The following is a 14,007-nucleotide window of genomic DNA, read 5'->3' as shown; positions in this document are numbered from 1 at the left end:
GAATTCAACACCAACACTACCCACCAACACTTTTATATCCATTGGGCCCTATTCAGTTAACAGTTTTCTCACAAGAGATGTTTTCACACCTTATTAACAAAATATGTTTTAATCCCTCTGGCAAACAAGGAAATATAATTAAATTTGATTTTACTGTTTACCAAGTTTTTTAGCACTTTTTATTAATTGTTACCGCATACACTCGGCTATAAGCCAAGAAAATGTAGGGTCACTTTGTGTTCAAATCACTCAGACCTACATTTCCTAACTGATAGCCGGGGTCAGGGCACCTCTTTTTCCTAATTATACTGCAGTGAAACCCTGCTCTCTTGCTCTCCCTCCTACTCCTAGTAACACCCCCCCCCCCCCGGCCACCAGGGTGCCTGCCTCTCTCTCCCCATCTCCTGCCTCTCCCCTCCCCTTCCCTTGTGTGTCATGTATGCAGTGTGATGCAGTGTAGTGGACATACCTTACCTAGTCCACTGTGGGGCACTGTGTCCTCTGTTCTCCTCTTTGCTCATGCCAGTGAGCATACAATAACGCCTCTCCAGCTCCTGGTGTCATGAGACTCCCAGTGTCACATGATACTGGGAGCCAGAGAGAGGCTATTGTTCGCACACTGGCATGAGTGATGAGGAGATAAGGAGACCAGAGGACACAGCATCCAATAGTGGACTAGGTAACGTATGCCCGCTCCGCTGCATCAATCTGCATACATAACACAGTGAGGGGGAGGAGTCGGGGGAGAAAGGTGGGAGCCGCGGGGGGATTGATCAGGATTTTCAAATTGGGCATGTGAGAAAAAGTTGCCTTTGATATTTTGCTGTCAGTTGCAAAATCTGACAGTATATACGATGCACTGATACGGGACAAAGGATCAGGAGACACACAACAGGGAGTACACAACTGTAGCAATACAGGGCACCAGGGATCACTTAAGGCACTCAGCAGGTAGCTGCAGCAACACAGGGCACAGGGGATCAATACTGGTCAGGTGCTTGCTTTAATTGGAGACCAGGAGTTGTTAATGTCTTCACTTGGGGACCAGGAGGGGTTAATAGCTGCAATACAGATATTAACCACTCCTGGTCCCCAAGTGCAGAGCCAATAACCCTCATAGTCACCATTTGCAGCCATTAACTTTTCTGGATCGACGCACAGTATACTTGAGTATTTTAAAAAAAAATCTGGGGGTTACATTAAAAATTAAAAATTACGGAGGTCAAATTTTGGGATCGACTTATACATGAGGTCGACTTATATCCAAGTGCATACGGTAATTGTCTAAAAGTTGTTTTGTAAATATGATGAAAAACTGTCTCCTGGGAGAAAATCCAGGAGAAAAGTTATTTGAATAGGGTCCAATGTCTGTATAATTGTGTTGTTTTACAACGAGAGTCTTTAAACATTGGAACAAATGTGGCTTTTCTCCACCTCAGTAATAAAACCAGCATAACGGCCAATATTCTTCTATCAGCTTTTCTGGGCGCCAACATTTCCGGGCACCCTTTTTTTGATGTACATGCAAAAAAGGAAGGTCGATTAATACCAATGATTCATTTGGGAATCAACTGGGTCAAAGAATGGTCTAAAAAGTGCAGAACTGCAAGCAGTTTTCCCAATGTAGATAATGCTTTGTTAGGACTTATCAGCACCTTCAAGTTGTCTTGGATTATCTCCAAATGTTCCTGAATTTATTTACATAAAAGCTAATAAAGCTGTACGATCGTATCATCAGACAGGCCACCAAGGAAAAAAAAATCTTTGAATACGTGGCATCCTGTTGCTAACAGGGACTCCCTCATCCATACCTCTCTCCTCAGGTTATTTGCTGTACCAATGGCAGAAAGCAAAAAAAGAATCCTGACTGAAGTCAGAGAAATCGATTTTACAAGCTAAAATAACAGAATTTACACACTGTAGCAGCCTAATCCCCTCAAGAATGAAATAAAAAGTTACGGAAAAGTTGTTTATTACTTCAAGGGTCACGCAAAGAATTATGGGTAATGTAAAGGCTCTAATTAAGCTTATTATAAAAATAAAAATGCCTCTTTTTGTATTTTATTTTCTTCACTTTCAATGTGTCAAAATGAAGGAACTGATGTGTGATAGCTTTTTATTCTGAAGAGATGAAAAGGTGCCAATCATCCAATAAAAATCTGCACACATTAAAAATGGTGATCTATTTAGAACAACAGTTTTATAAATATAACGATCAGACTTTTTTCTAGCATGATCTTTTGAAAATATTACACAAAGTTTGCTCTATGCGTGATATTTGTAACATGTGACATCATGAGTCCCTTCTGCTTGTTTTTCAGCTTATCATAACAACATTTACATCAGACTGTCATTGCTGCTGGGGATGGTCGGAAATGACGATTTCCGATTTTCCGATTTCCGAGGTGTATTTTTTTGTAATTTTTTGCATTTTCTGACTGGCTATATACTTCCGAGTTGATTCAGAAGTATTGGACCATTCAGAGAATGCATAATTTTACAGCAGTTATTGGAACACCACAGAAAGTTTAGGCCAATCACAAGACTCAGGGATCCTCTGTAGTATCCCAGTCTTGTGATTGGTCTAAAATTAGTGCTGTAATCTGATTTTTGCTGAAAAATTCTGCATTCTCTGATTGGTCCAATGCTTCTAAGTTCTGCGATTGGGCTAAAATTAGGTAGATTGGATTTCCACAGGAATGGGATTTCCATTTTCGAAGTTCAGATTGGAAATTCTTAAATTCGGAAATGCGGAATTTTCAATCTCATGGAATATGAATGAGTATCCCTAATTGCTAATGTTTAGAATTCAGTCTTAAAAATGAATCCCTTAAACTGAAAATAAAAGTGTGAGACTCTATGAGTTCTATGCTACTTGTGTTCTTTCCATTTTACATTAGTAAAACACATACAATTAATTATCTCATAAGTTTACTTTCAATTCAGGTTTACTTTAACCACTTCAGCCCGCGGGCTGTTTTCACCTCAAGGACGAAAGCAATCTCCCCTATCAGAGCTCCTCCCTTTCATTTGCCAATAACTATTCTTTTTTTTGGGGGGGGGGGGTATACTTGTTTTTTATTATTACTTTATTTTCTATGCATTTTATAGAGAAATACAAGGAAAAAAAGAGAAAAACAATTCTGTTTTGTGCATATTTAAAAAGTTTAGACCCTAAGGTAACTATTTATGTAATTTTTTAAACTATCACCATTTTTTAACATGTGCTTTTCTTTGGTAGCTACTTTAATTTTGCTTATTGGCCACTAGATGGCCCTATACACTGTCCTGGAAGTTACCAGGAAGTGTTCAATATTTTTAACTACACTTATCACTTTCACTTTTATGAATCAACATGACTTGTGTTTCCAGGCATGTTCATTCTTTCACAGGCACTTTGATTGGCTCCAGAACTCGTGTTCCCCTTCACTAATCGGCGGCATGTAAATCCAGGTGCGAATGAGCAGTGGGAGTGTACGCATGTGTGTTCACCCACCACAGCAACACTGGATGCATATAAGCATCTAGATTGATTTCAAGCGGCTCAAACTGGACAGATATATCCAACTTTAAGTTAGGTGGTTAAAGATCTCACTTTTGACATAAGAGACCAGGGTTCGAACCCTGGATGAAACCAGTAGCTATTCAGTAGGTAGTCCTTGTGTAAGATTCCCTAATGCTCCAGGGTGGCCTACTGGGCAATGGGCATGCCCTAAGTGGCTGCAGCTTTCTAGTAGGGATGATCAGTGAGATGCAAATTCTTCTGAAATTATGCAATTTTTTATGCAAATGTATGCAGTTTGAGAATAGACCAATCAGTTTAAACCCAGGTTTAAAAAAATTTGCATAATGTTTGCTGGTATTTAAAAATGTGCATCAATGTGCATCAACTCGGAAAAAATTTCATATTTTTTATCACCCCTACTTTCTAGTGTGTTGAGTCCGACTGGAGAAAAACTACACAACAATTATTAATTAATTGATAATAATAATAATAATAATAATAATAATAATAATAATAATAATAATAATAATAATAATAATGATGATGATGATAATAATAATACATATTATTAACAATAATAAAAATACTACTAATAAAAATGAATAACAATAATGCTATTAAAAAAGTAAAATAAAAGTGTTAACATTTCACTTCATGGCATGCTTATGCTCCAAATGTAATATTTTTAAATTTCTTTTTTTTCTCTTAATTATTATGTTTACATATTTCCAAATGACATGCAGCATCCTTTATAACCCTTGTTAGAGGAGAGGTTTGGTGTTTTTGTCTGTTTTTGAGGCTGTACATAGTACAAATATGCAATGCAAAAATTATATACATACATATTGACATCTTATGCATAAAGGGCCCATATGCAATTAACTTTTTCTCCTGAGTTTTCTCCTACGTTATATTTAAAAACTTGTCAATAAAATGCCTTTTAAACCACCAACAAGTAAGAAAATACTGAGGGTAGGAACACACTAGGCAGAATCGCATATGCGTTTTCCATAGCACATAGTGGAAAACGCATATGCGATTCTAAACAAACAGGCTGCGCTTGTCAAATGGAATAACAATTCTTTAATGTAGTTGTAAATTATACAACCTAAAATGGACAGTGTCCCAGATGGTATAAAATAGTATAAATATAAAAGTATAAATATAAAAGTGTAGGGATAAAAATAAATAATAAATGGCAATGGGTTAGAGTAGCTCAATGGCACTAAATAGCTGAAGCAAGGTGCTCGCTCTGAGGGGTGTATAGGATAATCTCAGCAATGCTCTCCTGGATGGTAAGGAACTGTGGCTGATATTCCTGATGGCTGGCTAGATTGGATAGGTTTCCCAAGCATAAGTATTCAGTGGGAAACCTATCCAATCTAGCCAGCCATCAGGAATATCAGCCACAGTTCCTTACCATCCAGGAGAGCATTGCTGAGATTATCCTATACACCCCTCAGAGCGAGCACCTTGCTTCAGCTATTTAGTGCCATTGAGCTACTCTAACCCATTGCCATTTATTATTTATTTTTATCCCTACACTTTTATATTTATACTTTTATATTTATACTATTTTATACCATCTGGGACACTGTCCATTTTAGGTTGTATAATTTACAACTACATTAAAGAATTGTTATTCCATTTGACAAGCGCAGCCTGTTTGTTTATGCTCTTATACATTTTGAGGAAGTGGGATCCCTTTACAGTTACTGCTGCTGTCTGAATAGGCGCAACATTATATTGATTGCATATGCGATTCTGCCTAGTGTGTTCATACCCTCAACATAATTGTTTTAAATGGAGGATGAGAAATTATCTCCTGTGGGAAAAATCAGGAGAAAACGTTAATTGCATATGGGCCTAGGACTAGGAGGCGAACTTAAAGAGACACTGAAGCGAGAAAAAAATGATGATATTATGATTTGTATGTGTAGCACAGCTAAGACATAAAACATTAAGATCAGATACATCAGTGTAATTGTTTCCAGTACAGGAAGAGTTGAGAAACTCCAGTTGTTATCTCTATGCAAACAAGCCATTAAGCTCTCTGACTAAGTTAGTGGTGGAGAGGGCTGTTATCTGACTTTTATTATCTCAACTGTTCCTGGACTATTTACTTTTCCTCTGCTAGAGGAGAGGTCATTACTTCACAGACTGCTCTGAAAGACTCATTTTGAATGCTGAGTGTTGTGTAATCTGCACATATTATAGAATGATGCAATGTTAGAAAAACACTATATACCTGAAAATAAATGTATGAGAATATTTTCTTTGCTGCTAATCTTCTAGTAATTATTCATAGTACACAACCAATTCACTGTATCATTTTTTTTTTTTCGCTTCAGTGTCTCTTTAAGGCTTTAGGTCAAAAGCACATGGTGGAATCTAGTAGCTTATCACAGTAATCTAAGTGAGTATGGTCATCACAGACTTTTTTTAATCCATGCAGTAAAATTACGTTGTTTTAACTAAAGTGACTAAACTTGTAAAAAACCGCTAATCGCAAAGCTAAGACGATTGGCAGGGTAAGACACCTAGCACATGGTCTTGCAGTGCTGGAATTGATGGATTTTCTTCCCACATTCACATATTTAACTAAGTGCCATTTGAGGCCATCCTTTAGGTCATCAATACAAAGGATGAATTGCTGGCTAAAAATTGGATTGCACCATTTTTTGTTTGAACTTTCAAAACATTTTTTGGGGGAATGATCTTACTTTGAAGATATTGTTTGACCTTCATTTTTCCATTGGTTCATCTGCTAATTTGTAAAATGGCCACAATTTACTAAGATTATGGTGGTGATAATAAGACAAGAGAGTGAAAACTTATCATCACCACACATCGATCGGCGTTCGAGTCACACATCGATTGAATTTTAAGTGTTAATTCACTAAGAAGCTTGGTTTCTTAACATGTAGTGATAAGCTCTCACAGTGAGAGTGTTGTCTTCTCACTCCAGTCCTTAAGTTATCACCTCTGAAGTTGTTCTCACATGCAGAAACTCTAATTCTCTAATACTCTAATTCCCTATAAACTAAACAAGCCTCACCCACAGCTTTTCAGAGTGCCTTGGCATTTCAGACAGTAGCAAGGGCTCATGGGAGCTTAGTCTGGGCAGGAGGAGGGGGAGGTGTTACTAGCCAGAGATTTCAGAGGCAGAGGGGAGGAGGGAGGAGGAGGAATCAGGTTTTCACAGGCTGAGGGCTGGAGATGCAGATCAGCTTGCCTGTGTGTAATGTTTACAAACAGAACATGGCCGCTGTCATTGTATCACAGGAAGAAATAATCATATTCTGTAGAAGCTGTTTGCAGCTAGATTTGCTGTGTAAACTATCTAAATTTTAGATAAGATATGTAGACAAGTTACTTGTTATAGCTAGTTTTTCAGCTCGGATCCGCTTTAATGACAGCTCAGACCAGGTAATAATTCTTCACACACTTTACACTTGCATTTTTCTCTGTGAATTAACATCTTGCCTTTAGCTTTAAAATTCTGTTGTTATTTTAAGGATTGAAACCTTAACTTTAGAAATCACTCCTTAACTTAACCACCTGAGGACTGCAGTGCTAATCCCCCTAAAGATCAGGCCATTTTTTACAATTCAGACCACTGCAGCTATAACGTTTTATTGCTCGGTCATACAACTTACCACCGAAACTAATTTTACCTCCTTTTCTTCTCACTAACACAGCTTTCTTTTGGTGCTATTTGATTGCTGCTGCGATTTTTAGTTTTTATTATATTCATAAAAAAAGACAGGAATTTTGTCAAAAAAATATTTTCAACTTTCTGTGGTAACATTTTTCAAAAAAAGTAACAATTCTATACAAGTTTTTGTCCAAATTTATTGTGCTGCATGTCTTTGATAAAAAAAATCCAATAGGTAGGTATTTGCAGGTATTTGCTGAGGGGCATGGTAAGTTCATAACAGATTTTATTTTTTGGCACAAGTTAGCGGAAAATGACGCTTTGTGACAAAAAATAAAATAAGTGTTTCCATTTCTGTTAACTTGTGACAAAAAAAAAGTAAAATCTGCCACGGACTCACCATGCCCCTCAGTGAATACCTTGGGGTGTCTACTTTCCAAAATTGGGTCACTTGTGGGATGCTTGTACTGCCCTGGCATTTTGTGGGGGGCTAAATTGGGAGCACCGCTGCAAAGCCTAAAGGCTCTCTGAATACCTTGAAGTGTCTACTTTCCAAAATGGGGTCATTTGTGGGGTGTGTTCACTGTCCTGGCATTTTGGGGGGTGCCTAATTGTAAGCACCCCTGTAAAGCCTAAAGATGCTCATTGGACTTTGGGCCCCTTTGCACAGCTAGGCTGCAAAAAAGTGTCACACATGTGGTATCGCTGTACTCAGGAGAAGTAGTATAATGTGGTTTGGGGTGTCTTTTTACACATACCTATACCGGATGGGAGAAATATCTCTGTAAAGGACAACTATTTCCATTTTTTTTTTACACTAAATTGTACATTTACAGAAATATTTCTCCCACCCAGCATGGGTATGTGTGAAAAGACACCCTACAACACATTTTACTACTTAGTATGGCGATACCACATGTGTGACACTTTTTTGCAGCCTAGCTGTGCAAAGGGTCCCACAGTACAATCAGGATTTCACAGGTCAATTTTACTCATTTGTTTTCCAGGCTACTCCTTGCGGTTTAGGGCCCCTAAAATGCCAGGGAAGTATAGGAACCCCACAAGTGACCCCATTTTGGTAAGAAGACACCCCAAGGTATTCCGCGAGGGGTATGGTGAGTTCATAGAAGATTTTATTTTTTGTCACAAGTAAGCGGAAATTGATTTTTTTAGTTTTTTCTCACAAGGGGCCATATGCAATTCACTTTTTCACTTGAGTTTTCTCCTAGGTGATAATTTTAAACTTGTCCATAAAATGCCGTTTAAGCCCCCAGAAGGCAAGAATATGTTCAAAATAATTTTGATAGTACTTTTTCACCAACTTTTTGGTACTTTTTTAGTTGAAAAGTGCTGGAAAGTTATTTAACCACTTCCATACCATGAAATTTTGTGCTGATCTGTGCTGCGTGGGCTCTCCAGCCCACAGCACAGATCAGATAGCAGCCAGGCCGATCAGACTTCCCCCCTTTTTTCCCCACTAGGGGGATGTCCTGCTGGGGGGATCTGATCGCCGCCGGCTGCTTGTACTTGCGCGGGGGGGGGGCTCTTCAAAGCCCCCCTCCGCAGCGCTTCCTGGCCTCCTTCCCTCCCTCTCCCTCCCCCTGTGAGCGGCGCAGGACGGATTTCCGTCCTGCGCCTGATGGGATAGGCTTTAGCCTATCAGATGCCGGCGATCCCCGGCCAATCAGAGGCCGGGGATCGCCGATCTCCTCTACGGCGCTGCTGCAGCAGCGCCGTATACATGTAAACACTGGGGAAGGTCTTCCCGTGTGTTTACATTTACCCTGCGAGCCGCCGATCGGCTCGCAGGGTGTTCACGGAGACACCCTCCGTGAACTGACATGGAACCCATGGAATACGCTTCAGGATTCATAGGCGTATATATACGCACCGAGAATCCGGAAGTGGTTAAAATCAAAGATGAAAAATAATCTCCTAGGAGAAAACTCAGGTGAAAAAGGCAATTGCATATAGGCCAAAGTGTCAGATACATACCTTCCATGCGCTCCAGCGTGGACGTTTCTCCCTCTAGTGTCTGACACGACTTCCTGTTTATACAGGAAGTCACGTCAGAGGCTAGAGAGAGAGGAACATCCACGCTGGAGCGCACGGAAGGTATGTATCTGCCGCTGCCCCGCCTCCTGCATACACAATTGTATTGATGCTGGAGGGGAGCACAGAGGGGAGAGCCCGAGGTTAGGGATGGGGGGGGGAGGACCGTCCCCCTACCCACCAAAGTGCAGCATGGCTTTACCCTCATGCTGCGACCCCTCCAGCCCCCAAAATGGCCCCGAGCGGGCCCGTGGGGCACTCAGAATTTCTGCAGGGGGCTCGGTGGGACCTAGTTACGCCCCTGGTGAAACTCATTTTTTTTGCCTGACGATTCCTTTAAGGGCTCAAACCCACTAGCATCCATTTCTAATCGCTAGTGATTTGTAAAGCTCTTGCTAATGTAATGCTATTGGGGATTTTTATTTAAATCACATCCCTCTAGTGGGATCACACCCATAGCATTACATTAGCAAGAGCTTTTCAAACCGCAAGCGCTTAGAAATGGCTTAGTAATGTACTGCTAGTGGGTTCCAGGCCTAACTCTGGACTGTCACTGACTGAGGGACACTTCTCTAATAAGATTGTGTCTCATCTTATATACAACATAACTTTTTACCTCCTGACAAAAAATGTGATAAATATTCATTTGGTACTGCTTATTTCAAATGCTTTTTTTTTTTAAATATTCTCAGGGTTGAAAATGCATTTTATTGATGAGGTGTAAAAACGTCTCCTGTGGGGAAGTCAGGAGAACGTGTAGTAAAATGTGGTTTGTTGCCACTTTGCAGATAGATATGGCCACCACCTCTAGTCTCTCTGGTGGAGACCAGGCAATACTTAGACTCTTCAGGAATGGTCCATACTCTGCCTGCCGTTGTCCTGAAACTCAAGGACATGACTCTGTCTCTGCAAGAGTCCATATTGTACACTACGACAGTAAGGAGCCAGTATCTGTGCTATCTGTTTGTCCTTGAGGGAGAACATAGAGATCTTTCTATCCAGAAAAATCAGTGGTTTGTAACTATAATTTTCCTGCCTAAGACTTTCTGTTAAGATGGTTGACGACGTCAATGCTTTTCAATCACACAATAAACAACACACTGAAAGCTGTTTTACCACACCCATGTATTGCTTCTGAACTAATTCTATCTTCAATTACATTAAATAATAACTGGAGGGCACATCATAACATACCATTTATCGTAAATAGATTTACTTTGTTCTTGATAACAAAGCAAAATGCATAGAATAAAAAGCTTAAGCAAGGACTTCCCTTCTGGAGTTCAATGAGGAATTCAAATGCTATTATTTATTACTTACATAATAGTTTTAATTATGTATTATTATTATTATCAATAGTATTATGATGATGATGATGATTATTATTATCATATGCTACAGATATTTTCATAAAAGATCACTTAACAGCTAAATAGCTTTTTGTGTACACTGACTGAACAGCAGAAAATGAAATACACTTTTCCATGTCAAAGCACAAACAGAAAACACACAAAATAACTAATTGTGGAAGTACCCACCCCTTTTAACTCTGTTTTTCTCAGTATTTGTCAGTAGGGATGTATTTATCAGTAGTTAGTGCCGATTTCCAATTCTGACAGATTTCTACTTTCCACTAAATGTCTTTACCAATTTCCACAGAAATCCACAGAAATCGGAATTTCTGATTACCGATTTCTACAAATTGATTTTTTTTTTCAATAAAGTTAGTGAATTGTAAAAATAAATTTTAAAACGCTATTTTTTGCAGACATACGCTATTAGGTGGAATCCGCATTTCCGATCAGTAACCGCCGTAAGCTTCTGCATTCTCTAATTGGCCTAATGCTTCTGAGTCTTCTGATTGGCCTAAAATGTCTAAGTCTCAATTATGCGCTATTGGGGTATTTCCGGGGGGATACAGATTTTTGCTTACAGATGTCCGCATGCCTATTTGTAAGCAAGTAGCATTCAGCATCATCGTTTAGACATCAACTATTAGAGCATAATTCAAATACTACTGAACAAACCTCCTGATGATAATGTTTTTTTTTCAAAAATAAAAAAACTTAATGCACTGTTTCAAATTATTACACACAACAGAGTTTTAAAACATTGTATAGGCTGTAAAGATCTGAAAATGGTAATTTGTTGAATTTGCAGCTTTAGGTCATCTTTACTACAATCAAAAAGTAGTTCAATCAAAAACATCTTAACAGGTCAAGTTATGTATTAACATAGGACCCCCTTATTTGATAACAGCTTCAAAATTCTTGCATCCATTGAACTTGTGAGTTTTTTGAGAGTTTCTGCTTGAATTTCTTTGCAGGATGTCAGAATAGCCTCTCAGAGCTGCTGATAGGATGTAAACTGCCTCCCACCCTCATATACAGTACAGTATATTTTGCTTCAGGGTGCTACAAAGTATTGCTTTAAGCAAACAGCCTTTTCACAGGTCCAAAAAGAAGTTCTCTTGGACTGAAACGTGGACTTCCACTTCAGGGTAGTAAAGGATTATCCTGAAATGTGGCCCTAGGCAAGATAGCAAATGTGCCTCCCCTTTGTGGCCCCCATGGCTTTTTTATAAGGTAAAATAGGTAATGAGAATCAGAAAAGGTGCCAGCCAGGCCCCTGGACAACCATTAGGCCCTAGGCACCAGCCTAAATTGTCTTATGGATGATCTGGCTCTTCTAGAGAGCATTGATATTTTTTTTATAAGCCATTCGGAGTAGTTTTTGGCTAATGACTGTAAGACATCAGGGTTTTCTATTTATGTTTTTCTGTATCAATTCCTTCTTCTTTCATTCCAAGCTGGAAAGAAGCATTCCCGAAACATGATGCTGCCACCACCCTGCTTAATGTTCGGGATGATGTGTTTATGATAATGTGCAGTACTTGGCTTATAGCAAACATGGTCTTTAATTGGATGGCAAATATCTATATTTTACTCTCAGCAGACCATGTTCTTCCAACTGACTTCATAGTCTCCCATGAGTGATCTTGCAAGCTATAGGAAAAAAATGTAATTTGAATTTCATTAACAGTGGCATTCTGTTTGCCAGTCTTTCACAAAGCTGTGACTAGTGAAATGTCGATGCCATAGATGTTGTATAAATAGTGTCTCCAGTCTTGGCCAATGATACTTGAAGCTCCTTCAGAGCAATCATGAGTCTTTTGGTGGCCTCTATCACTAGTTTGCTTGCATAAACACTAAAGGCCCGTACACCTGCTAGATGGATGTCGCCCAATGGGGGTCGGGACCCGAGACTGTACAGAGGCGTAGTTAGCCTGTATGACCTCTTCAGGCAACTTTATTCTAGCGAGTGTTTCGGCCTTTACACTTACTATTGATTGATGGCTTGTTCATTGCAAATTCACTGCTGTGCCCAAATCTCCACTTCTTAAAGGATAGGCTCTACATGAATTGATAAATTTCTTTCCTAATGTGTTATTCTCTTTTCTCCTCACAGAAAATTAACACTCCAAAAATATTGGCAGGCAAGTGTCTTTTTCACTCATACCAGGCAGGCTTTTAAGCAGAGTCACACTGGGGTTTATTCTTGAGGCCTAGACACAGCCAATGTGCAGATCAATTGCATTCAAACACAGGCTTATAAGCAGAACAAGGGAGTGCACACACAACTTCTCTCACTGATCAGCTCTGTTGTGCCAAGTAGAAAAGAAAACACACAGTCTTTGGTTCACAAACAAAAAAAAACAATATTCAGTACACTGGTGCTGCTATGACAACATTTTTTCTTTTTTTTTTTTGTCTCACACACACACTGTATATATATCAGCTGATATTAGAACAATCACCTACACTGTAGAGGATTTAGAAGAAGCAGTTTCAGCTGACTTGGTTTGAGAGTCTGATTTTTTTGTGTTCTTACTATTAGGGAATATTTCTGATATTTTTTTAAATAAACTCCTGTCACTTTCTTGCTGCGTTTCCGTGAGGTGTGATTTCACTTATCGGGTTATTTTTTTCCCTGAAGCGGTCTCTCTGGCCTTGCTGAGCTGTCTCTCACTCATTTGTGGATAAGGTGTCTCCCTTTTTGGCTCCGGGCGCTGTCTCTAACAGCCCCTTCTCTGTGTGTGTCATCTGTGAATTACACCGCTCTGCTGCTGGGTGCCATATCTCTCTCTGTGAGCTCAGTTTCTCCCCCTCTCATGTCTGCCTCCTCTCCACATGCTGCCTGTATCAATCTGAGGTAAAATCAGAGAGGGCTTGCCGCTTCAGCTGGAGGAGCGTCCCCAACCTCTGTAACTGGCACCCACCCCCTGTCTGCGAGCAGAACAGCCATCTTGAGTTCTGGCTGCTTGCTCTGTGTAAAAACAGCCTGTGCCAGCACTACTTCTCATAACTAATGCTGGCCAGGGGTAGAAATTACTCTTTTTAAAATAAAAAAACTGTGCTATTTGTAGCAGGGCTACAACTCTTTTTAGTCACAATCTGAAAACTCACCTCTTCAGGCAAGCATACGCTCCTACCTAGGACACTTTTTCCACTGACCACCATTTCTACCACCCCATATACAGCTTCCCTTTACCTACTGGCCTATACTTTAAACCTTTAGCCTGTAAGGCCTTTTGGCCAGGGCTCTCTTCCCGTTTTGTCTCACAATGCTGTGTAATGGGTGTTACATACATCCCATCCCTGTGTAAAAATATGTAGTTCATTTGCTCACTGCATTAGCTGTTATAAACTCTTGTCTTCTATTAACTGTTGTATTATTTATTTTGTATTGTTATACCCTGTATGCTGTTGTACAGCGCCACAGAAGATGCTAA

Source organism: Hyperolius riggenbachi, chromosome 2 (assembly GCF_040937935.1).
Source record: "Hyperolius riggenbachi isolate aHypRig1 chromosome 2, aHypRig1.pri, whole genome shotgun sequence".
NCBI lineage: Eukaryota > Metazoa > Chordata > Amphibia > Anura > Hyperoliidae > Hyperolius > Hyperolius riggenbachi.
Note: the sequence above shows the minus strand (reverse complement) of the source record.